The 24,583-nt window shown below is 55.1% G+C and overlaps 7 non-coding genes across 7 annotated transcripts; all 7 read left to right on the top strand.

Annotated features, from left to right (window-relative positions):
• Nucleotides 1-3,353: 3,353 nt before the first annotated feature.
• Nucleotides 3,354-3,426, top strand: trnaf-gaa (transfer RNA phenylalanine (anticodon GAA)). The gene has a single exon. It is a non-coding gene; the product is annotated as a tRNA-Phe (tRNA).
• Nucleotides 3,427-6,744: 3,318 nt separating this feature from the next.
• Nucleotides 6,745-6,817, top strand: trnaf-gaa (transfer RNA phenylalanine (anticodon GAA)). Its single transcript has one exon. It is a non-coding gene; the product is annotated as a tRNA-Phe (tRNA).
• A 1,540-nt stretch (nucleotides 6,818-8,357) lies between these two features.
• trnav-cac (transfer RNA valine (anticodon CAC)) lies at nucleotides 8,358-8,430 on the top strand. The gene has a single exon. It is a non-coding gene; the product is annotated as a tRNA-Val (tRNA).
• Nucleotides 8,431-11,240: 2,810 nt separating this feature from the next.
• On the top strand, nucleotides 11,241-11,312 carry trnae-uuc (transfer RNA glutamic acid (anticodon UUC)). The gene has a single exon. It is a non-coding gene; the product is annotated as a tRNA-Glu (tRNA).
• A 453-nt stretch (nucleotides 11,313-11,765) lies between these two features.
• Nucleotides 11,766-11,838, top strand: trnav-cac (transfer RNA valine (anticodon CAC)). Its single transcript has one exon. It is a non-coding gene; the product is annotated as a tRNA-Val (tRNA).
• A 3,339-nt stretch (nucleotides 11,839-15,177) lies between these two features.
• trnav-cac (transfer RNA valine (anticodon CAC)) lies at nucleotides 15,178-15,250 on the top strand. Its single transcript has one exon. It is a non-coding gene; the product is annotated as a tRNA-Val (tRNA).
• Nucleotides 15,251-18,536: 3,286 nt separating this feature from the next.
• trnav-cac (transfer RNA valine (anticodon CAC)) lies at nucleotides 18,537-18,609 on the top strand. The gene has a single exon. It is a non-coding gene; the product is annotated as a tRNA-Val (tRNA).
• The last annotated feature ends 5,974 nt before the right edge of the window (nucleotides 18,610-24,583 follow it).

A 24,583-nucleotide genomic window follows, 5' to 3' on the forward strand; every position in this document is an offset into this window, starting at 1 on the left:
CCCTCCGCCCAAGCTCTGCTCCAGAGTAGCCCGGCAACCCCTCACACCTGCACGTGTCACAACCTAAGGTGTGATCATGAGACACCCATGGGGTGCTGTTCTGTTCTTGCTAATTGTTTCCTGCCCGTCGCAGGCAGGAGTCCATGCGAGGAAGATGCGCTGGACAGAGCTCAGAGGGCACAGCTGGGTGGCTTTCCTTCTGAGTGACGTTCCTGCAACACTCTCCCGCTCCTCTTGGTGCGCTCATGCCGCAACACAGGAAGGCTGGAGCAGGTGGCTGTGAGCTCTGTGCACTGCCGAAATAGCTCAGTTGGGAGAGCGTTAGACTGAAGATCTAAAGGTCCCTGGTTCGATCCCGGGTTTCAGCATTTTGTTTCATCGCGCCCTTTGTTCCTCTCTCCAGCGCCCCCTGCCTAAAGTGACGCTTCCCTTTCTCAGCCCGAAACGCAAGCGAGACACCAGCAGCGGTCCCTGCAGGTTTCCGTAGTGTAGCGGCTATCACGTTCGCCTAACACGCGAAAGGTCCCCGGTTCGAGACCGGGCGGAAACAGCCTCTTGTTGCACGCTCCTGTACTTCACAGAGGTCTTGAGCGACCGGTCATTTGTTCCCAATGTATTTCCGGTGCCTTCATGCACTCTTGTACCAAACGCACGTTCCTTCTGTACGCGGAGCCGATCATTTGCAATTGGGCTGTGCCGACAGACCAGGACGAGCTCTGTCGGCTCAAAAGCAGCGCAGGACCTGCAAGAACAACAGAAAGATTAGTATCCAGTGAGCCCAAGATCTCATCAAGAATCGGCTCCAGCAACAGGGCTGGGCGCATTGTTCCATTCTCCGACCACTCTCGGTGTAAACAAGTCCCTCCTGGTCTCTGCTTGAAATGCACTTTCCTGCGTTTGCTTTGGTGTAACTGGCTTCCCCTGCATGGGCGAATGTGAAGAAGATCCTTAGTAAGTCGTTGAAGAAAACCGAGAAGAGGTCGGAGTGGCCTCTGTCGTTCATCAACGATCCAGTCAGGCAGTACTCCTCTGTAAAGCGCCGTTCGTTCACATCGATTGGCTTTCTTTTGCCTTCATTCGCGCAAGTAGTCAAAGCAGACGCCCCTATTCTGCCGTGACCCGGATTCGAACCGGGGTTGTTGCGGCCACAACGCAAAGTACTGACCACTATACGGTCACGGCGAGTTACCGTTACACACATGGTAGGGCGGAAAAGGCTGTGCTCTCTTCGTGTGACCTAATTCGGAAAAGTCCTGACGTTGCATTTCAACTGAGCCCCAGTATACATCGACCGTTCGACACTCTGAGTGACAACTCTCTTGCGTGTTTTCTCATATTTATGTAGTTTGCTTGCATGATGCCCGGAACAGCGGGGTTGTGTGCTCCCATATGGTCTAGCGGTTAGGATTCCTGGTTTTCACCCAGGCGGCCCGGGTTTGACTCCCGGTATGGGAACGTGTCAGTTTTGCCTCCTGCTTTCCAAAAGATCAGCACCGTGTACGAAGGAGCCGCATTAAAACCACTCGAACGTGCAAAACGCGCGAGAAGAGGGGGCGCTTGTTTCCAACCGAAGACTTCTCGCGTGTGAGACGAGCTGATCATCGCTGCAGGAGGTGGGAGGGTTACTCTGGTAGACAGGGCTGACCTTCGGCAATAGGATTTATACTCTCCAAGATGATATTTGCACTTTCTGGAGAGGCGATTTTCTCCACTTCAGTAGCCCGATTTCGTCGATTGCGTGGAGAGGGCTGTAGAATGTGGCGCCGCTTTTCCTGCTCCGTCCATGACAGGCGTGCTGGTCTCTGGAGAGAGAGCACGGTCCATCAGCGCACTCCAATAAAGGCACTGGAAGCAGCTGAATCGCATTGGCGAAGCTCAGCACTGGGCCGCTGGGAAGGGTTTGCTACCGTTTCCGTAGTGTAGTGGTTATCACGTTTGCCTCACACGCGAAAAGTCCCTGGTTCAAAACTGGGCGGAAACAGACCGGCTTCTTTTGTCGCCACGCACAAAAGGGGATTGGGGATTCGCCTAGCGCTGTGATCGAACAGACCCACTCACCTCTTAGTGTGGCGGGATCTGCACAGTGCATGTCGCAGCGCTTCCTGCTTTCACTTCAATGTGCTTTCTGATGTCGAGTCGTGTGCCGTGCGGAGGCTCTGAAAGCGAGAGCAATGAAAAGGTGCACGACGCTGTGAAAGAAAACAGAGAAGTGAAAGGCAGTCCTTTCTCTAAGGAGGTAAAAGAAAAGCTTTCTACTCCCCGTCGGGGAATCGAACCCCGGTCTCACGCGTGACAGGCAAGGATACTCGCCACTATACTAACGAGGAAGACATCACACCCTTCGATCCCCGGCATCGTGTCCCGACCCAGCGTGCTGGAAGGCGACGCGTGCTGTGATTCCTTTACGGAGCAGAAATGACAACCGAGGAGCCGAGAGATCATTGCAGCATTTCGCGTCTGAACGGAAAACACAAACGACCAACTCGGAATGACTTGCTTTTGACGCTTTTCAAAGCGTTCTTTGTGCACGACGACTGCGCCGCCTAGCAGATACAAATGGGTTGTACAACTCTGAACTAGCAAATGGAAGAGGGCTAAGCCCCCTCTCTTTTAGCCCAGGTTCGATCTGTCTCCCAGAATCACCAGGGCGCACGCACACACACACACCCGTGCCGTTGAAGTGCTCTGCTTCATTTCTAAGGGCAACTCAACATTCACTCCTACCCCGAGAACAGAAAAGACAGCGTCCGCAGCAACAACAGCTCAGGTCTCTGCACAGGAACTAAGCTGCCCCCATCTCCTCTGCTCTGCGGCTCCTGCGGAGTGGAGTCCTGCCTGGAGCCGTGTTTGCAGGCGGCGGCTCCCCGCGCTCTGTCTGTGCGTCGTGTCCAAGAGCTCCTGGGAGGAAGAGAGAGCCCTCCCACTCGGGGGCTTTTCCACGGTCTGTGTGAGGAGGGGCGGGTGTGTCCAGTAGCTTATCGAGCGGAAGCCTGGGGCGGCGGAGAGCTGTGATCGTGCAGACCTTGAGGTGTCACCTCTTTGTCTGCTTTCCCGCCCCCCCTCCGCCCAAGCTCTGCTCCAGAGTAGCCCGGCAACCCCTCACACCTGCACGTGTCACAACCTAAGGTGTGGTCATGAGACACCCATGGGGTGCTGTTCTGTTCTTGCTAATTGTTTCCTGCCCGTCGCAGGCAGGAGTCCATGCGAGGAAGATGCGCTGGACAGAGCTCAGAGGGCACAGCTGGGTGGCTTTCCTTCTGAGTGACGTTCCTGCAACACTCTCCCGCTCCTCTTGGTGCGCTCATGCCGCAACACAGGAAGGCTGGAGCAGGTGGCTGTGGGCTCTGTGCACTGCCGAAATAGCTCAGTTGGGAGAGCGTTAGACTGAAGATCTAAAGGTCCCTGGTTCGATCCCGGGTTTCGGCATTTTGTTTCATCGCGCCCTTTGTTCCTCTCTCCAGCGCCCCCTGCCTAAAGTGACGCTTCCCTTTCTCAGCCCGAAACGCAAGCGAGACACCAGCAGCGGTCCCTGCAGGTTTCCGTAGTGTAGCGGCTATCACGTTCGCCTAACACGCGAAAGGTCCCCGGTTCGAGACCGGGCGGAAACAGCCTCTTGTTGCACGCTCCTGTACTTCACAGAGGTCTTGAGCGACCGGTCATTTGTTCCCAATGTATTTCCGGTGCCTTCATGCACTCTTGTACCAAACGCACGTTCCTTCTGTACGCGGAGCCGATCATTTGCAATTGGGCTGTGCCGACAGACCAGGACGAGCTCTGTCGGCTCAAAAGCAGCGCAGGACCTGCAAGAACAACAGAAAGATTAGCATCCAGTGAGCCCAAGATCTCATCAAGAATCGGCTCCAGCAACAGGGCTGGGCGCATTGTTCCATTCTCCGACCACTCTCGGTGTAAACAAGTCCCTCCTGGTCTCTGCTTGAAATGCACTTTCCTGCGTTTGCTTTGGTGTAACTGGCTTCCCCTGCATGGGCGAATGTGAAGAAGATCCTTAGTAAGTCGTTGAAGAAAACCGAGAAGAGGTCGGAGTGGCCTCTGTCGTTCATCAACGATCCAGTCAGGCAGTACTCCTCTGTAAAGCGCCGTTCGTTCACATCGATTGGCTTTCTTTTGCCTTCATTCGCGCAAGTAGTAAAAGTAGACGCCCCTATTCTGCCGTGACCCGGATTCGAACCGGGGTTGTTGCGGCCACAACGCAAAGTACTGACCACTATACGATCACGGCGAGTTACCGATACACACATGGTAGGGCGGAAAAGGCTGTGCTCTCTTCGTGTGACCTAATTCGGAAAAGTCCTGACGTTGCATTTCAACTGAGCCCCAGTATACATCGACCCTTCGACACTCTGAGTGACAACTCTCTTGCGTGTTTTCTCATATTTATGTAGTTTGCTTGCATGATGCCCGGAACAGCGGGGTTGTGTGCTCCCATATGGTCTAGCGGTTAGGATTCCTGGTTTTCACCCAGGCGGCCCGGGTTTGACTCCCGGTATGGGAACGTGTCAGTTTTGCCTCCTGCTTTCCAAAAGATCAGCACCGTGTACGAAGGAGCCGCATTAAAACCACTCGAACGTGCAAAACGCGCGAGAAGAGGGGGCGCTTGTTTCCAACCGAAGACTTCTCGCGTGTGAGACGAGCTGATCATCGCTGCAGGAGGTGGGAGGGTTACTCTGGTAGACAGGGCTGACCTTCGGCAATAGGATTTATACTCTCCAAGATGATATTTGCACTTTCTGGAGAGGCGATTTTCTCCACTTCAGTAGCCCGATTTCGTCGATTGCGTGGAGAGGGCTGTAGAATGTGGCGCCGCTTTTCCTGCTCCGTCCATGACAGGCGTGCTGGTCTCTGGAGAGAGAGCACGGTCCATCAGCGCACTCCAATAAAGGCACTGGAAGCAGCTGAATCGCATTGGCGAAGCTCAGCACTGGGCCGCTGGGAAGGGTTTGCTACCGTTTCCGTAGTGTAGTGGTTATCACGTTTGCCTCCCACGCGAAAAGTCAATGGTTCGAAACTGGGCGGAAACAGACCGGCTTCTTTTGTCGCCACGCACAAAAGGGGATTGGGGATTCGCCTAGCGCTGTGATCGCACAGACCCACTCACCTCTTAGTGTGGCGGGATCTGCACAGTGCATGTCGCAGCGCATCCTGCTTTCACTCCAATGCGCGTCCTGATGTACCCCAGTCTCCCGCGTGACAGGTGGGGATAATCACCACTATACTAACGAGGAAGACATCACACCCTTCGACCCCCGGCATCGTGTCCCGACCCACCGTGCTGGAAGCCGACGCGTGCTGTGATTCCTTTACGGAGCAGAAATGACAACCGAGGAGCCGAGAGATCATTTCAGCATTTCGCGTCTGAACAGAAAACACAAACGACCAACTCGGAATGACTTGCCTTTGACGCTTATCAAAGCGTTCTTTGTGCATCGAACAGACCCACTCACCTCTTAGTGTGGCGGGATCTGCACACTGCATGTCGCAGCGCTTCCTGCTTTCACTTCAATGTGCTTTCTGATGTCGAGTCGTGTGCCGTGCGGAGGCTCTGAAAGCGAGAGCAATGAAAAGGTGCACGACGCTGTGAAAGAAAACAGAGAAGTGAAAGGCAGTCCTTTCTCTAAGGAGGTAAAAGAAAAGCTTTCTACTCCCCGTCGGGGAATCGAACCCCGGTCTCACGCGTGACAGGCAAGGATACTCGCCACTATACTAACGAGGAAGACGTCACACCCTTCGATCCCCGGCATCGTGTCCCGACCCAGCGTGCTGGAAGGCGACGCGTGCTGTGATTCCTTTACGGAGCAGAAATGACAACCGAGGAGCCGAGAGATCATTTCAGCATTTCGCGTCTGAACGGAAAACACAAACGACCAACTCGGAATGACTTGCTTTTGACGCTTTTCAAAGCGTTCTTTGTGCACGACGACTGCGCCGCCTAGCAGATACAAATGGGTTGTACAACTCTGAACTAGCAAATGGAAGAGGGCTAAGCCCCCTCTCTTTTAGCCCAGGTTCGATCTGTCTCCCAGAATCACCAGGGCGCACGCACACACACACACCCGTGCCGTTGAAGTGCTCTGCTTCATTTCTAAGGGCAACTCAACATTCACTCCTACCCCGAGAACAGAAAAGACAGCGTCCGCAGCAACAACAGCTCAGGTCTCTGCACAGGAACTAAGCTGCCCCCATCTCCTCTGCTCTGCGGCTCCTGTGGAGTGGAGTCCTGCCTGGAGCCGTGTTTGCAGGCGGCGGCTCCCCGCGCTCTGTCTGTGCGTCGTGTCCAAGAGCTCCTGGGAGGAAGAGAGAGCCCTCCCACTCGGGGGCTTTTCCACGGTCTGTGTGAGGAGGGGCGGGTGTGTCCAGTAGCTTATCGAGCGGAAGCCTGGGGCGGCGGAGAGCTGTGATCGTGCAGACCTTGAGGTGTCACCTCTTTGTCTGCTTTCCCGCCCCCCCTCCGCCCAAGCTCTGCTCCAGAGTAGCCCGGCAACCCCTCACACCTGCACGTGTCACAACCTAAGGTGTGGTCATGAGACACCCATGGGGTGCTGTTCTGTTCTTGCTAATTGTTTCCTGCCCGTCGCAGGCAGGAGTCCATGCGAGGAAGATGCGCTGGACAGAGCTCAGAGGGCGCAGCTGGGTGGCTTTCCTTCTGAGTGACGTTCCTGCAACACTCTCCCGCTCCTCTTGGTGCGCTCATGCCGCTGGAGCAGGTGGCTGTGGGCTCTGTGCACTGCCGAAATAGCTCAGTTGGGAGAGCGTTAGACTGAAGATCTAAAGGTCCCTGGTTCGATCCCGGGTTTCGGCATTTTGTTTCATCGCGCCCTTTGTTCCTCTCTCCAGCGCCCCCTGCCTAAAGTGACGCTTCCCTTTCTCAGCCCGAAACGCAAGCGAGACACCAGCAGCGGTCCCTGCAGGTTTCCGTAGTGTAGCGGCTATCACGTTCGCCTAACACGCGAAAGGTCCCCGGTTCGAGACCGGGCGGAAACAGCCTCTTGTTGCACGCTCCTGTACTTCACAGAGGTCTTGAGCGACCGGTCATTTGTTCCCAATGTATTTCCGGTGCCTTCATGCACTCTTGTACCAAACGCACGTTCCTTCTGTACGCGGAGCCGATCATTTGCAATTGGGCTGTGCCGACAGACCAGGACGAGCTCTGTCGGCTCAAAAGCAGCGCAGGACCTGCAAGAACAACAGAAAGATTAGCATCCAGTGAGCCCAAGATCTCATCAAGAATCGGCTCCAGCAACAGGGCTGGGCGCATTGTTCCATTCTCCGACCACTCTCGGTGTAAACAAGTCCCTCCTGGTCTCTGCTTGAAATGCACTTTCCTGCGTTTGCTTTGGTGTAACTGGCTTCCCCTGCATGGGCGAATGTGAAGAAGATCCTTAGTAAGTCGTTGAAGAAAACCGAGAAGAGGTCGGAGTGGCCTCTGTCGTTCATCAACGATCCAGTCAGGCAGTACTCCTCTGTAAAGCGCCGTTCGTTCACATCGATTGGCTTTTTTTGGCCTTCATTCGCGCAAGTAGTAAAAGCAGACGCCCCTATTCTGCCGTGACCCGGATTCGAACCGGGGTTGTTGCGGCCACAACGCAAAGTACTGACCACTATACGGTCACGGCGAGTTACCGATACACACATGGTAGGGCGGAAAAGGCTGTGCTCTCTTCGTGTGACCTAATTCGGAAAAGTCCTGACGTTGCATTTCAACTGAGCCCCAGTATACATCGACCGTTCGACACTCTGAGTGACAACTCTCTTGCGTGTTTTCTCATATTTATGTAGTTTGCTTGCATGATGCCCGGAACAGCGGGGTTGTGTGCTCCCATATGGTCTAGCAGTTAGGATTCCTGGTTTTCACCCAGGCAGCCCGGGTTTGACTCCCGGTATGGGAACGTGTCAGTTTTGCCTCCTGCTTTCCAAAAGATCAGCACCGTGTACGAAGGAGCCGCATTAAAACCACTCGAACGTGCAAAACGCGCGAGAAGAGGGGGCGCTTGTTTCCAACCGAAGACTTCTCGCGTGTGAGACGAGCTGATCATCGCTGCAGGAGGTGGGAGGGTTACTCTGGTAGACAGGGCTGACCTTCGGCAATAGGATTTATACTCTCCAAGATGATATTTGCACTTTCTGGAGAGGCGATTTTCTCCACTTCAGTAGCCCGATTTCGTCGATTGCGTGGAGAGGGCTGTAGAATGTGGCGCCGCCTTTCCTGCTCCGTCCATGACAGGCGTGCTGGTCTCTGGAGAGAGAGCACGGTCCATCAGCGCACTCCAATAAAGGCACTGGAAGCAGCTGAATCGCATTGGCGAAGCTCAGCGCTGGGCCGCTGGGCAGGGATTGCCACCGTTTCCGTAGTGTAGTGGTTATCACGTTCGCCTCACACGCGAAAGGTCCCCGGTTCGAAACCGGGCGGAAACAGACCGGCTTCCTTTGTCGGCACGCACAAAAGGGGATTGGGGATTCGCCTAGCGCAGTGATCGAACAGACCCACTCACCTCTTAGTGTGGCGGGATCTGCACAGTGCATGTCGCAGCGCATCCTGCTTTCACTTCAATGCGCGTCCTGATGTACCCCAGTCTCCCGCGTGACAGGTGCGGATAATCACCACTATACTAACGAGGAAGACATCGCTCTCTCCGACCCCCGGCATCGTGTCCCGACCCACCGTGCTGGAAGCCGACGCCTGCTGTGATTCCTTTACGGAGCAGAAATGACAACCGAGGAGCCGAGAGATCATTTCAGCATTTCGCGTCTGAACAGAAAACACAAACGACCAACTCGGAATGATTTGCCTTTGATGCTTTCAAAGCGTTCTTTGTGCATCGAACAGACCCACTCACCTCTTAGTGTGGCGGGATCTGCACAGTGCATGTCGCAGCGCTTCCTGCTTTCACTTCAATGTGCTTCCTGATGTCGAGTCGTGTGCCGTGCGGAGGCTCTGAAAGCGAGAGCAATGAAAAGGTGCACGGCGCTGTGAAAGAAAACAGAGAAGTGAAAGGCAGTCCTTTCTCTAAGGAGGTAAAAGAAAAGCTTTCTACTCCCCGTCAGGGAACCGAACCCTGGTCTCCCGCGTGACAGGCAGGGATACTTGCCACTATACTAACGAGGAAGACACCGCACTCTCCGATCCTCGGCATCGTGTCCCGACCCAGCGTGCTGGAAGGCGACGCGTGCTGTGATTCCTTTACGGAACAGAAATGACAACCGAGGAGCCGAGAGATCATGTCAGCATTTCGCGTCTGAACGGAAAACACAAACGACCAACTCGGAATGACTTGCTTTTGACGCTTTTCAAAGCGTTCTTTGTGCACGACGACTGCGCCGCCTAGCAGATACAGATGGGTTGTACAACTCTGAACTAGCAAATGGAAGAGGGCTAAGCCCCCTCTCTTTTAGCCCAGGTTCGATCTGTCTCCCAGAATCACCAGGGCGCACGCACACACACCCGTGCCGTTGAAGTGCTCTGCTTCATTTCTAAGGGCAACTCAACATTCACTCCTACCCCGAGAACAGAAAAGACAGCGTCCGCAGCAACAACAGCTCAGGTCTCTGCACAGGAGCTAAGCTGCCCCCATCTCCTCTGCTCTGCGGCTCCTGCGGAGTGGAGTCCTGCCTGGAGCCGTGTTTGCAGGCGGCGGCTCCCCGCGCTCTGTCTGTGCGTCCAAGAGCTCCTGGGAGGAAGAGAGAGCCCTCCCACTCGGGGGCTTTTCCACGGTCTGTGTGAGGAGGGGCGGGTGTGTCCAGTAGCTTATCGAGCGGAAGCCTGGGGCGGCGGAGAGCTGTGATCGTGCAGACCTTGAGGTGTCACCTCTTTGTCTGCTTTCCCGCCCCCCCTCCGCCCAAGCTCTGCTCCAGAGTAGCCCGGCAACCCCTCACACCTGCACGTGTCACAACCTAAGGTGTGGTCATGAGACACCCATGGGGTGCTGCTCTGTTCTTGCTAATTGTTTCCTGCCCGTCGCAGGCAGGAGTCCATGCGAGGAAGATGCGCTGGACAGAGCTCAGAGGGCACAGCTGGGTGGCTTTCCTTCTGAGTGACGTTCCTGCAACACTCTCCCGCTCCTCTTGGTGCGCTCATGCCGCAACACAGGAAGGCTGGAGCAGGTGGCTGTGGGCTCTGCGCACTGCCGAAATAGGTCAGTTGGGAGAGCGTTAGACTGAAGATCTAAAAGTCCCTGGTTTGATCCCGGGTTTCGGCATTTTGTTTCATCGCGCCCTTTGTTCCTCTCTCCAGCGCCCCCTGCCTAAAGTGACGCTTCCCTTTCTCAGCCCGAAACGCAAGCGAGACACCAGCAGCGGTCCCTGCAGGTTTCCGTAGTGTAGCGGCTATCACGTTCGCCTCACACGCGAAAGGTCCCCGGTTCGGGACCGGGCGGAAACAGCCTCTTTTTGCACGCTCCTGTACTTCACAGAGGTCTTGAGCGACCGGTCATTTGTTCCCAATGTATTTCCGGTGCCTTCATGCACTCTTGTACCAAACGCACGTTCCTTCTGTACGCGGAGCCGATCATTTGCAATTGGGCTGTGCCGACAGACCAGGACGAGCTCTGTCGGCTCAAAAGCAGCGCAGGACCTGCAACAACAACAGAAAGATTAGCATCCAGCGGGGGCCTCTTAGTGAGCCCAAGATCTCATCAAGAATCGGCTCCAGCAACAGGGCTGGGCGCATTGTTCCATTCTCCGACCACTCTCGGTGTAAACAAGTCCCTCCTGGTCTCTGCTTGAAATGCACTTTCCTGCGTTTGCTTTGGTGTAACTGGCTTCCCCTGCATGGGCGAATGTGAAGAAGATCCTTAGTAAGTCATTGAAGAAAACCGAGAAGAGGTCAGAGTGGCCTCTGTCGTTCATCAACGATCCAGTCAGGCAGTACTCCTCTGTAAAGCGCCGTTCGTTCACATCGATTGGCTTTTTTTTGCCTTCATTCGCGCAAGTAGTCAAAGCAGACGCCCCTATTCTGCCGTGACCCGGATTCGAACCGGGGTTGTTGCGGCCACAACGCAAAGTACTGACCACTATACGATCACGGCGAGTTACCGATACCCACGTGGCAGGCCGGAAAAGGCTGTGCTCTCTTCGTGTGACCTAATTCGGAAAAGTCCTGACGTTGCATTTCAACTGAGCCCCAGTATACATCGACCCTTCGACACTCTGAGTGACAACTCTCTTGCGCGTTTTCTCATATTTATGTAGTTTGCTTGCATGATGCCCGGAACAGCAGGGGTGTGTGCTCCCATATGGTCTAGCGGTTAGGATTCCTGGTTTTCACCCAGGCGGCCCGGGTTCGACTCCCGGTATGGGAACGTGTCAGTTTTGCCTCCTGCTTTCCAAAAGATCAGCACCGTGTACGAAGGAGCCGCATTAAAACCACTCGAACGTGCAAAACGCGCGAGAAGAGGGGGCGCTTGTTTCCAACCGAAGACTTCTCGCGTGTGAGACGAGCTGATCATCCCTGCAGGAGGTGGGAGGGTTACTCTGGTAGACAGGGCTGACCTTCGGCAATAGGATTTATACTCTCCAAGATGATATTTGCACTTTCTGGAGAGGCGATTTTCTCCACTTCAGTAGCCCGATTTCGTCGATTGCGTGGAGAGGGCTGTAGAATGTGGCGCCGCCTTTCCTGCTCCGTCCATGACAGGCGTGCTGGTCTCTGGAGAGAGAGCACGGTCCATCAGCGCACTCCAATAAAGGCACTGGAAGCAGCTGAATCGCATTGGCGAAGCTCAGCGCTGGGCCGCTGGGCAGGGATTGCCACCGTTTCCGTAGTGTAGTGGTTATCACGTTCGCCTCACACGCGAAAGGTCCCCGGTTCGAAACCGGGCGGAAACAGACCGGCTTCCTTTGTCGGCACGCACAAAAGGGGATTGGGGATTCGCCTAGCGCAGTGATCGAACAGACCCACTCACCTCTTAGTGTGGCGGGATCTGCACAGTGCATGTCGCAGCGCATCCTGCTTTCACTTCAATGCGCGTCCTGATGTACCCCAGTCTCCCGCGTGACAGGTGCGGATAATCACCACTATACTAACGAGGAAGACATCGCTCTCTCCGACCCCCGGCATCGTGTCCCGACCCACCGTGCTGGAAGCCGACGCCTGCTGTGATTCCTTTACGGAGCAGAAATGACAACCGAGGAGCCGAGAGATCATTTCAGCATTTCGCGTCTGAACAGAAAACACAAACGACCAACTCGGAATGATTTGCCTTTGATGCTTTCAAAGCGTTCTTTGTGCGTCGAACAGACCCACTCACCTCTTAGTGTGGCGGGATCTGCACAGTGCATGTCGCAGCGCTTCCTGCTTTCACTTCAATGTGCTTCCTGATGTCGAGTCGTGTGCCGTGCGGAGGCTCTGAAAGCGAGAGCAATGAAAAGGTGCACGGCGCTGTGAAAGAAAACAGAGAAGTGAAAGGCAGTCCTTTCTCTAAGGAGGTAAAAGAAAAGCTTTCTACTCCCCGTCAGGGAATCGAACCCTGGTCTCCCGCGTGACAGGCGGGGATACTTGCCACTATACTAACGAGGAAGACACCGCACTCTCCGATCCTCGGCATCGTGTCCCGACCCAGCGTGCTGGAAGGCGACGCGTGCTGTGATTCCTTTACGGAACAGAAATGACAACCGAGGAGCCGAGAGATCATGTCAGCATTTCGCGTCTGAACGGAAAACACAAACGACCAACTCGGAATGACTTGCTTTTGACGCTTTTCAAAGCGTTCTTTGTGCACGACGACTGCGCCGCCTAGCAGATACAGATGGGTTGTACAACTCTGAACTAGCAAATGGAAGAGGGCTAAGCCCCCTCTCTTTTAGCCCAGGTTCGATCTGTCTCCCAGAATCACCAGGGCGCACGCACACACACACACCCGTGCCGTTGAAGTGCTCTGCTTCATTTCTAAGGGCAACTCAACATTCACTCCTACCCCGAGAACAGAAAAGACAGCGTCCGCAGCAACAACAGCTCAGGTCTCTGCACAGGAGCTAAGCTGCCCCCATCTCCTCTGCTCTGCGGCTCCTGCGGAGTGGAGTCCTGCCTGGAGCCGTGTTTGCAGGCGGCGGCTCCCCGCGCTCTGTCTGTGCGTCCAAGAGCTCCTGGGAGGAAGAGAGAGCCCTCCCACTCGGGGGCTTTTCCACGGTCTGTGTGAGGAGGGGCGGGTGTGTCCAGTAGCTTATCGAGCGGAAGCCTGGGGCGGCGGAGAGCTGTGATCGTGCAGACCTTGAGGTGTCACCTCTTTGTCTGCTTTCCCGCCCCCCCTCCGCCCAAGCTCTGCTCCAGAGTAGCCCGGCAACCCCTCACACCTGCACGTGTCACAACCTAAGGTGTGGTCATGAGACACCCATGGGGTGCTGCTCTGTTCTTGCTAATTGTTTCCTGCCCCTCGCAGGCAGGAGTCCATGCGAGGAAGATGCGCTGGACAGAGCTCAGAGGGCACAGCTGGGTGGCTTTCCTTCTGAGTGACGTTCCTGCAACACTCTCCCGCTCCTCTTGGTGCGCTCATGCCGCAACACAGGAAGGCTGGAGCAGGTGGCTGTGGGCTCTGCGCACTGCCGAAATAGGTCAGTTGGGAGAGCGTTAGACTGAAGATCTAAAAGTCCCTGGTTTGATCCCGGGTTTCGGCATTTTGTTTCATCGCGCCCTTTGTTCCTCTCTCCAGCGCCCCCTGCCTAAAGTGACGCTTCCCTTTCTCAGCCCGAAACGCAAGCGAGACACCAGCAGCGGTCCTTGCAGGTTTCCGTAGTGTAGCGGCTATCTCGTTCGCCTCACACGCGAAAGGTCCCCGGTTCGAGACCGGGTGGAAACAGCCTCTTTTTGCACGCTCCTGTACTTCACAGAGGTCTTGAGCGACCGGTCATTTGTTCCCAATGTATTTCCGGTGCCTTCATGCACTCTTGTACCAAACGCACGTTCCTTCTGTACGCGGAGCCGATCATTTGCAATTGGGCTGTGCCGACAGACCAGGACGAGCTCTGTCGGCTCAAAAGCAGCGCAGGACCTGCAACAACAACAGAAAGATTAGCATCCAGCGGGGGCCTCTTAGTGAGCCCAAGATCTCATCAAGAATCGGCTCCAGCAACAGGGCTGGGCGCATTGTTCCATTCTCCGACCACTCTCGGTGTAAACAAGTCCCTCCTGGTCTCTGCTTGAAATGCACTTTCCTGCGTTTGCTTTGGTGTAACTGGCTTCCCCTGCATGGGCGAATGTGAAGAAGATCCTTAGTAAGTCATTGAAGAAAACCGAGAAGAGGTCAGAGTGGCCTCTGTCGTTCATCAACGATCCAGTCAGGCAGTACTCCTCTGTAAAGCGCCGTTCGTTCACATCGATTGGCTTTTTTTTGCCTTCATTCGCGCAAGTAGTCAAAGCAGACGCCCCTATTCTGCCGTGACCCGGATTCGAACCGGGGTTGTTGCGGCCACAACGCAAAGTACTGACCACTATACGATCACGGCGAGTTACCGATACCCACGTGGCAGGCCGGAAAAGGCTGTGCTCTCTTCGTGTGATCTAATTCGGAAAAGTCCTGACGTTGCATTTCAACTGAGCCCCAGTATACATCGACCCTTCGACACTCTGAGTGACAACTCTCTTGCGCGTTTTCTCATATTTATGTAGTTTGCTTGCATGATGCCCGGAACAGCAGGGGTGTGTGCTCCCATATGGTCTAGCGGTTAGGATTTCTGGTTTTCACCCGGGCGGCCTGGGATCGACTCCCGGTATGGGAAACTGTCAGTTTTGCCTCCTGCTTTCCAAAAGATCAGCACCGTGTACGAAGGAGCCGCATTAAAACCACTCGAACGTGCAAATCGCGCGAGAAGAGGGGGCGCTTGTTTCCAACCGAAGACTTCTCGCGTGTGAGACGAGCTGATCATCCCTGCAGGAGGTGGGAGGGTTACTCTGGTAGACAGGGCTGACCTTCGGCAATAGGATTTATACTCTCCAAGATGATATTTGCACTTTCTGGAGAGGCGATTTTCTCCACTTCAGTAGCCCGATTTCGTCGATTGCGTGGAGAGGGCTGTAGAATGTGGCGCCGCCTTTCCTGCTCCGTCCATGACAGGCGTGCTGGTCTCTGGAGAGAGAGCACGGTCCATCAGCGCACTCCAATAAAGGCACTGGAAGCAGCTGAATCGCATTGGCGAAGCTCAGCGCTGGGCCGCTGGGCAGGGATTGCCACCGTTTCCGTAGTGTAGTGGTTATCACGTTCGCCTCACACGCGAAAGGTCCCCGGTTCGAAACCGGGCGGAAACAGACGGGCTTCCTTTGTCGGCACGCACAAAAGGGGATTGGGGATTCGCCTAGCGCAGTGATCGAACAGACCCACTCACCTCTTAGTGTGGCGGGATCTGCACAGTGCATGTCGCAGCGCATCCTGCTTTCACTTCAATGCGCGTCCTGATGTACCCCAGTCTCGCGCGTGACAGGTGCGGATAATCACCACTATACTAACGAGGAAGACATCGCTCTCTCCGACCCCCGGCATCGTGTCCCGACCCACCGGCTGGAAGCCGACGCCTGCTGTGATTCCTTTACGGAGCAGAAATGACAAACGACCAACTCGGAATGATTTGCCTTTGATGCTTTCAAAGCGTTCTTTGTGCATCGAACAGACCCACTCACCTCTTAGTGTGGCGGGATCTGCACAGTGCATGTCGCAGCGCTTCCTGCTTTCACTTCAATGTGCTTCCTGATGTCGAGTCGTGTGCCGTGCGGAGGCTCTGAAAGCGAGAGCAATGAAAAGGTGCACGGCGCTGTGAAAGAAAACAGAGAAGTGAAAGGCAGTCCTTTCTCTAAGGAGGTAAAAGAAAAGCTTTCTACTCCCCGTCAGGGAATCGAACCCTGGTCTCCCGCGTGACAGGCGGGGATACTTGCCACTATACTAACGAGGAAGACACCGCACTCTCCGATCCTCGGCATCGTGTCCCGACCCAGCGTGCTGGAAGGCGACGCGTGCTGTGATTCCTTTACGGAACAGAAATGACAACCGAGGAGCCGAGAGATCATGTCAGCATTTCGCGTCTGAACGGAAAACACAAACGACCAACTCGGAATGACTTGCTTTTGACGCTTTTCAAAGCGTTCTTTGTGCACGACGACTGCGCCGCCTAGCAGATACAGATGGGTTGTACAACTCTGAACTAGCAAATGGAAGAGGGCTAAGCCCCCTCTCTTTTAGCCCAGGTTCGATCTGTCTCCCAGAATCACCAGGGCGCACGCACACACACACACCCGTGCCGTTGAAGTGCTCTGCTTCATTTCTAAGGGCAACTCAACATTCACTCCTACCCCGAGAACAGAAAAGACAGCGTCCGCAGCAACAACAGCTCAGGTCTCTGCACAGGAGCTAAGCTGCCCCCATCTCCTCTGCTCTGCGGCTCCTGCGGAGTGGAGTCCTGCCTGGAGCCGTGTTTGCAGGCGGCGGCTCCCCGCGCTCTGTCTGTGCGTCCAAGAGCTCCTGGGAGGAAGAGAGAGCCCTCCCACTCGGGGGCTTTTCCACGGTCTGTGTGAGGAGGGGCGGGTGTGTCCAGTAGCTTATCGAGCGGAAGCCTGGGGCGGCGGAGAGCTGTGATCGTGCAGACCTTGAGGTGTCACCTCTTTGTCTGCTTTCCCGCCCCCCCTCCTCCCAAGCTCTGCTCCAGAGTAGCCCGGCAACCCCTCACACCTGCACGTGTCACAACCTAAGGTGTGGTCATGAGACACCCATGGGGTGCTGCTCTGTTCTTGCTAATTGTTTCCTGCCCCTCGCAGGCAGGAGTCCATGCGAGGAAGATGCGCTGGACAGAGCTCAGAGGGCACAGCTGGGTGGCTTTCCTTCTGAGTGACGTTCCTGCAACACTCTCCCGCTCCTCTTGGTGCGCTCATGCCGCAACACAGGAAGGCTGGAGCAGGTGGCTGTGGGCTCTGCGCACTGCCGAAATAGGTCAGTTGGGAGAGCGTTAGACTGAAGATCTAAAAGTCCCTGGTTTGATCCCGGGTTTCGGCATTTTGTTTCATCGCGCCCTTTGTTCCTCTCTCCAGCGCCCCCTGCCTAAAGTGACGCTTCCCTTTCTCAGCCCGAAACGCAAGCGAGACACCAGCAGCGGTCCTTGCAGGTTTCCGTAGTGTAGCGGCTATCTCGTTCGCCTCACACGCGAAAGGTCCCCGGTTCGAGACCGGGTGGAAACAGCCTCTTTTTGCACGCTCCTGTACTTCACAGAGGTCTTGAGCGACCGGTCATTTGTTCCCAATGTATTTCCGGTGCCTTCATGCACTCTTGTACCAAACGCACGTTCCTTCTGTACGCGGAGCCGATCATTTGCAATTGGGCTGTGCCGACAGACCAGGACGAGCTCTGTCGGCTCAAAAGCAGCGCAGGACCTGCAACAACAACAGAAAGATTAGCATCCAGCGGGGGCCTCTTAGTGAGCCCAAGATCTCATCAAGAATCGGCTCCAGCAACAGGGCTGGGCGCATTGTTCCATTCTCCGACCACTCTCGGTGTAAACAAGTCCCTCCTGGTCTCTGCTTGAAATGCACTTTCCTGCGTTTGCTTTGGTGTAACTGGCTTCCCCTGCATGGGCGAATGTGAAGAAGATCCTTAGTAAGTCATTGAAGAAAACCGAGAAGAGGTCAGAGTGGCCTCTGTCGTTCATCAACGATCCAGTCAGGCAGTACTCCTCTGTAAAGCGCCGTTCGTTCACATCGATTGGCTTTTTTTTGCCTTCATTCGCGCAAGTAGTCAAAGCAGACGCCCCTATTCTGCCGTGACCCGGATTCGAACCGGGGTTGTTGCGGCCACAACGCAAAGTACTGACCACTATACGATCACGGCGAGTTACCGATACCCACGTGGCAGGGCGGAAAAGGCTGTGCTCTCTTCGTGTGATCTAATTCGGAAAAGTCCTGACGTTGCATTTCAACTGAGCCCCAGTATACATCGACCCTTCGACACTCTGAGTGACAACTCTCTTGCGCGTTTTCTCATATTTATGTAGTTTGCTTGCATGATGCCCGGAACAGCAGGGGTGTGTGCTCCCATATGGTCTAGCGGTTAGGATTTCTGGTTTTCACCCGGGCGGCCTGGGATCGACTCCCGGTATGGGAACCTGTCAGTTTTGCCTCCTGCTTTCCAAAAGATCAGCACCGTGTACGAAGGAGCCGCATTAAAACCACTCGAACGTGCAAATCGCGCGAGAAGAGGGGGCGCTTGTTTCCAACCGAAGACTTCTCGCGTGTGAGACGAGCTGATCATCCCTGCAGGAGGTGGGAGGGTTACTCTGGTAGACAGGGCTGACCTTCGGCAATAGGATTTATACTCTCCAAGATGATATTTGCACTTTCTGGAGAGGCGATTTTCTCCACTTCAGTAGCCCGATTTCGTCGATTGCGTGGAGAGGGCTGTAGAATGTGGCGCCGCCTTTCCTGCTCCGTCCATGACAGGCGTGCTGGTCTCTGGAGAGAGAGCACGGTCCATCAGCGCACTCCAATAAAGGCACTGGAAGCAGCTGAATCGCATTGGCGAAGCTCAGCGCTGGGCCGCTGGGCAGGGATTGCCACCGTTTCCGTAGTGTAGTGGTTATCACGTTCGCCTCACACGCGAAAGGTCCCCGGTTCGAAACCGGGCGGAAACAGACCGGCTTCCTTTGTCGGCACGCACAAAAGGGGATTGGGGATTCGCCTAGCGCAGTGATCGAACAGACCCACTCACCTCTTAGTGTGGCGGGATCTGCACAGTGCATGTCGCAGCGCATCCTGCTTTCACTTCAATGCGCGTCCTGATGTACCCCAGTCTCCCGCGTGACAGGTGCGGATAATCACCACTATACTAACGAGGAAGACATCGCTCTCTCCGACCCCCGGCATCGTGTCCCGACCCACCGTGCTGGAAGCCGACGCCTGCTGTGATTCCTTTACGGAGCAGAAATGACAACCGAGGAGCCGAGAGATCATTTCAGCATTTCGCGTCTGAACAGAAAACACAAACGACCAACTCGGAATGATTTGCCTTTGATGCTTTCAAAGCGTTCTTTGTGCATCGAACAGACCCACTCACCTCTTAGTGTGGCGGGATCTGCACAGTGCATGTCGCAGCGCTTCCTGCTTTCACTTCAATGTGCTTCCTGATGTCGAGTCGTGTGCCGTGCGGAGGCTCTGAAAGCGAGAGCAATGAAAAGGTGCACGGCGCTGTGAAAGAAAACAGAGAAGTGAAAGGCAGTCCTTTCTCTAAGGAGGTAAAAGAAAAGCTTTCTACTCCCCGTCAGGGAATCGAACCCTGGTCTCCCGCGTGACAGGCGGGGATACTTGCCACTATACTAACGAGGAAGACACCGCACTCTCCGATCCTCGGCATCGTGTCCCGACCCAGCGTGCTGGAAGGCGACGCGTGCTGTGATTCCTTTACGGAACAGAAATGACAACCGAGGAGCCGAGAGATCATGTCAGCATTTCGCGTCTGAACGGAAAACACAAACGACCAACTCGGAATGACTTGCTTTTGACGCTTTTCAAAGCGTTCTTTGTGCACGACGACTGCGCCGCCTAGCAGATACAGATGGGTTGTACAACTCTGAACTAGCAAATGGAAGAGGGCTAAGCCCCCTCTCTTTTAGCCCAGGTTCGATCTGTCTCCCAGAATCACCAGGGCGCACGCACACACACACACCCGTGCCGTTGAAGTGCTCTGCTTCATTTCTAAGGGCAACTCAACATTCACTCCTACCCCGAGAACAGAAAAGACAGCGTCCGCAGCAACAACAGCTCAGGTCTCTGCACAGGAGCTAAGCTGCCCCCATCTCCTCTGCTCTGCGGCTCCTGCAGAGTGGAGTCCTGCCTGGAGCCGTGTTTGCAGGCGGCGGCTCCCCGCGCTCTGTCTGTGCGTCCAAGAGCTCCTGGGAGGAAGAGAGAGCCCTCCCACTCGGGGGCTTTTCCACGGTCTGTGTGAGGAGGGGCGGGTGTGTCCAGTAGCTTATCGAGCGGAAGCCTGGGGCGGCGGAGAGCTGTGATCGTGCAGACCTTGAGGTGTCACCTCTTTGTCTGCTTTCCCGCCCCCCCTCCTCCCAAGCTCTGCTCCAGAGTAGCCCGGCAACCCCTCACACCTGCACGTGTCACAACCTAAGGTGTGGTCATGAGACACCCATGGGGTGCTGCTCTGTTCTTGCTAATTGTTTCCTGCCCCTCGCAGGCAGGAGTCCATGCGAGGAAGATGCGCTGGACAGAGCTCAGAGGGCACAGCTGGGTGGCTTTCCTTCTGAGTGACGTTCCTGCAACACTCTCCCGCTCCTCTTGGTGCGCTCATGCCGCAACACAGGAAGGCTGGAGCAGGTGGCTGTGGGCTCTGCGCACTGCCGAAATAGGTCAGTTGGGAGAGCGTTAGACTGAAGATCTAAAAGTCCCTGGTTTGATCCCGGGTTTCGGCATTTTGTTTCATCGCGCCCTTTGTTCCTCTCTCCAGCGCCCCCTGCCTAAAGTGACGCTTCCCTTTCTCAGCCCGAAACGCAAGCGAGACACCAGCAGCGGTCCTTGCAGGTTTCCGTAGTGTAGCGGCTATCTCGTTCGCCTCACACGCGAAAGGTCCCCGGTTCGAGACCGGGTGGAAACAGCCTCTTTTTGCACGCTCCTGTACTTCACAGAGGTCTTGAGCGACCGGTCATTTGTTCCCAATGTATTTCCGGTGCCTTCATGCACTCTTGTACCAAACGCACGTTCCTTCTGTACGCGGAGCCGATCATTTGCAATTGGGCTGTGCCGACAGACCAGGACGAGCTCTGTCGGCTCAAAAGCAGCGCAGGACCTGCAACAACAACAGAAAGATTAGCATCCAGCGGGGGCCTCTTAGTGAGCCCAAGATCTCATCAAGAATCGGCTCCAGCAACAGGGCTGGGCGCATTGTTCCATTCTCCGACCACTCTCGGTGTAAACAAGTCCCTCCTGGTCTCTGCTTGAAATGCACTTTCCTGCGTTTGCTTTGGTGTAACTGGCTTCCCCTGCATGGGCGAATGTGAAGAAGATCCTTAGTAAGTCATTGAAGAAAACCGAGAAGAGGTCAGAGTGGCCTCTGTCGTTCATCAACGATCCAGTCAGGCAGTACTCCTCTGTAAAGCGCCGTTCGTTCACATCGATTGGCTTTTTTTTGCCTTCATTCGCGCAAGTAGTCAAAGCAGACGCCCCTATTCTGCCGTGACCCGGATTCGAACCGGGGTTGTTGCGGCCACAACGCAAAGTACTGACCACTATACGATCACGGCGAGTTACCGATACCCACGTGGCAGGGCGGAAAAGGCTGTGCTCTCTTCGTGTGACCTAATTCGGAAAAGTCCTGACGTTGCATTTCAACTGAGCCCCAGTATACATCGACCCTTCGACACTCTGAGTGACAACTCTCTTGCGTGTTTTCTCATATTTATGTAGTTTGCTTGCATGATGCCCGGAACAGCGGGGTTGTGTGCTCCCATATGGTCTAGCAGTTAGGATTCCTGGTTTTCACCCAGGCGGCCCGGGTTTGACTCCCGGTATGGGAACGTGTCAGTTTTGCCTCCTGCTTTCCAAAAGATCAGCACCGTGTACGAAGGAGCCGCATTAAAACCACTCGAACGTGCAAAACGCGCGAGAAGAGGGGGCGCTTGTTTCCAACCGAAGACTTCTCGCGTGTGAGACGAGCTGATCATCGCTGCAGGAGGTGGGAGGGTTACTCTGGTAGACAGGGCTGACCTTCGGCAATAGGATTTATACTCTCCAAGATGATATTTGCACTTTCTGGAGAGGCGATTTTCTCCACTTCAGTAGCCCGATTTCGTCGATTGCGTGGAGAGGGCTGTAGAATGTGGCGCCGCTTTTCCTGCTCCGTCCATGACAGGCGTGCTGGTCTCTGGAGAGAGAGCACGGTCCATCAGCGCACTCCAATAAAGGCACTGGAAGCAGCTGAATCGCATTGGCGAAGCTCAGCACTGGGCCGCTGGGAAGGGTTTGCTACCGTTTCCGTAGTGTAGTGGTTATCACGTTTGCCTCCCACGCGAAAAGTCAATGGTTCGAAACTGGGCGGAAACAGACCGGCTTCTTTTGTCGCCACGCACAAAAGGGGATTGGGGATTCGCCTAGCGCTGTGATCGCACAGACTCACTCACCTCTTAGTGTGGCGGGATCTGCACAGTGCATGTCGCAGCGCATCCTGCTTTCACTCCAATGCGCGTCCTGATGTACCCCAGTCTCCCGCGTGACAGGTGGGGATAATCACCACTATACTAACGAGGAAGACATCGCACCCTTCGACCCCCGGCATCGTGTCCCGACCCACCGTGCTGGAAGCCGACGCGTGCTGTGATTCCTTTACGGAGCAGAAATGACAACCGAGGAGCCGAGAGATCATTTCAGCATTTCGCGTCTGAACAGAAAACACAAACGACCAACTCGGAATGACTTGCCTTTGACGCTTATCAAAGCGTTCTTTGTGCATCGAACAGACCCACTCACCTCTTAGTGTGGCGGGATCTGCACAGTGCATGTCGCAGCGCTTCCTGCTTTCACTTCAATGTGCTTTCTGATGTCGAGTCGTGTGCCGTGCGGAGGCTCTGAAAGCGAGAGCAATGAAAAGGTGCACGACGCTGTGAAAGAAAACAGAGAAGTGAAAGGCAGTCCTTTCTCTAAGGAGGTAAAAGAAAAGCTTTCTACTCCCCGTCGGGGAATCGAACCCCGGTCTCACGCGTGACAGGCAAGGATACTCGCCACTATACTAACGAGGAAGACGTCACACCCTTCGATCCCCGGCATCGTGTCCCGACCCAGCGTGCTGGAAGGCGACGCGTGCTGTGATTCCTTTACGGAGCAGAAATGACAACCGAGGAGCCGAGAGATCATTTCAGCATTTCGCGTCTGAACGGAAAACACAAACGACCAACTCGGAATGACTTGCTTTTGACGCTTTTCAAAGCGTTCTTTGTGCACGACGACTGCGCCGCCTAGCAGATACAAATGGGTTGTACAACTCTGAACTAGCAAATGGAAGAGGGCTAAGCCCCCTCTCTTTTAGCCCAGGTTCGATCTGTCTCCCAGAATCACCAGGGCGCACGCACACACACACACCCGTGCCGTTGAAGTGCTCTGCTTCATTTCTAAGGGCAACTCAACATTCACTCCTACCCCGAGAACAGAAAAGACAGCGTCCGCAGCAACAACAGCTCAGGTCTCTGCACAGGAACTAAGCTGCCCCCATCTCCTCTGCTCTGCGGCTCCTGTGGAGTGGAGTCCTGCCTGGAGCCGTGTTTGCAGGCGGCGGCTCCCCGCGCTCTGTCTGTGCGTCGTGTCCAAGAGCTCCTGGGAGGAAGAGAGAGCCCTCCCACTCGGGGGCTTTTCCACGGTCTGTGTGAGGAGGGGCGGGTGTGTCCAGTAGCTTATCGAGCGGAAGCCTGGGGCGGCGGAGAGCTGTGATCGTGCAGACCTTGAGGTGTCACCTCTTTGTCTGCTTTCCCGCCCCCCCTCCGCCCAAGCTCTGCTCCAGAGTAGCCCGGCAACCCCTCACACCTGCACGTGTCACAACCTAAGGTGTGGTCATGAGACACCCATGGGGTGCTGTTCTGTTCTTGCTAATTGTTTCCTGCCCGTCGCAGGCAGGAGTCCATGCGAGGAAGATGCGCTGGACAGAGCTCAGAGGGCGCAGCTGGGTGGCTTTCCTTCTGAGTGACGTTCCTGCAACACTCTCCCGCTCCTCTTGGTGCGCTCATGCCGCTGGAGCAGGTGGCTGTGGGCTCTGTGCACTGCCGAAATAGCTCAGTTGGGAGAGCGTTAGACTGAAGATCTAAAGGTCCCTGGTTCGATCCCGGGTTTTGGCATTTTGTTTCATCGCGCCCTTTGTTCCTCTCTCCAGCGCCCCCTGCCTAAAGTGACGCTTCCCTTTCTCAGCCCGAAACGCAAGCGAGACACCAGCAGCGGTCCCTGCAGGTTTCCGTAGTGTAGCGGCTATCACGTTCGCCTAACACGCGAAAGGTCCCCGGTTCGAGACCGGGCGGAAACAGCCTCTTGTTGCACGCTCCTGTACTTCACAGAGGTCTTGAGCGACCGGTCATTTGTTCCCAATGTATTTCCGGTGCCTTCATGCACTCTTGTACCAAACGCACGTTCCTTCTGTACGCGGAGCCGATCATTTGCAATTGGGCTGTGCCGACAGACCAGGACGAGCTCTGTCGGCTCAAAAGCAGCGCAGGACCTGCAAGAACAACAGAAAGATTAGCATCCAGTGAGCCCAAGATCTCATCAAGAATCGGCTCCAGCAACAGGGCTGGGCGCATTGTTCCATTCTCCGACCACTCTCGGTGTAAACAAGTCCCTCCTGGTCTCTGCTTGAAATGCACTTTCCTGCGTTTGCTTTGGTGTAACTGGCTTCCCCTGCATGGGCGAATGTGAAGAAGATCCTTAGTAAGTCGTTGAAGAAAACCGAGAAGAGGTCGGAGTGGCCTCTGTCGTTCATCAACGATCCAGTCAGGCAGTACTCCTCTGTAAAGCGCCGTTCGTTCACATCGATTGGCTTTCTTTTGCCTTCATTCGCGCAAGTAGTAAAAGTAGACGCCCCTATTCTGCCGTGACCCGGATTCGAACCGGGGTTGTTGCGGCCACAAC

This window comes from Atractosteus spatula (assembly GCF_055471065.1).
Source record: "Atractosteus spatula isolate fAtrSpa1 chromosome 10 unlocalized genomic scaffold, fAtrSpa1.hap1 SUPER_10_unloc_8, whole genome shotgun sequence".
Classification (NCBI taxonomy): domain Eukaryota; kingdom Metazoa; phylum Chordata; class Actinopteri; order Semionotiformes; family Lepisosteidae; genus Atractosteus; species Atractosteus spatula.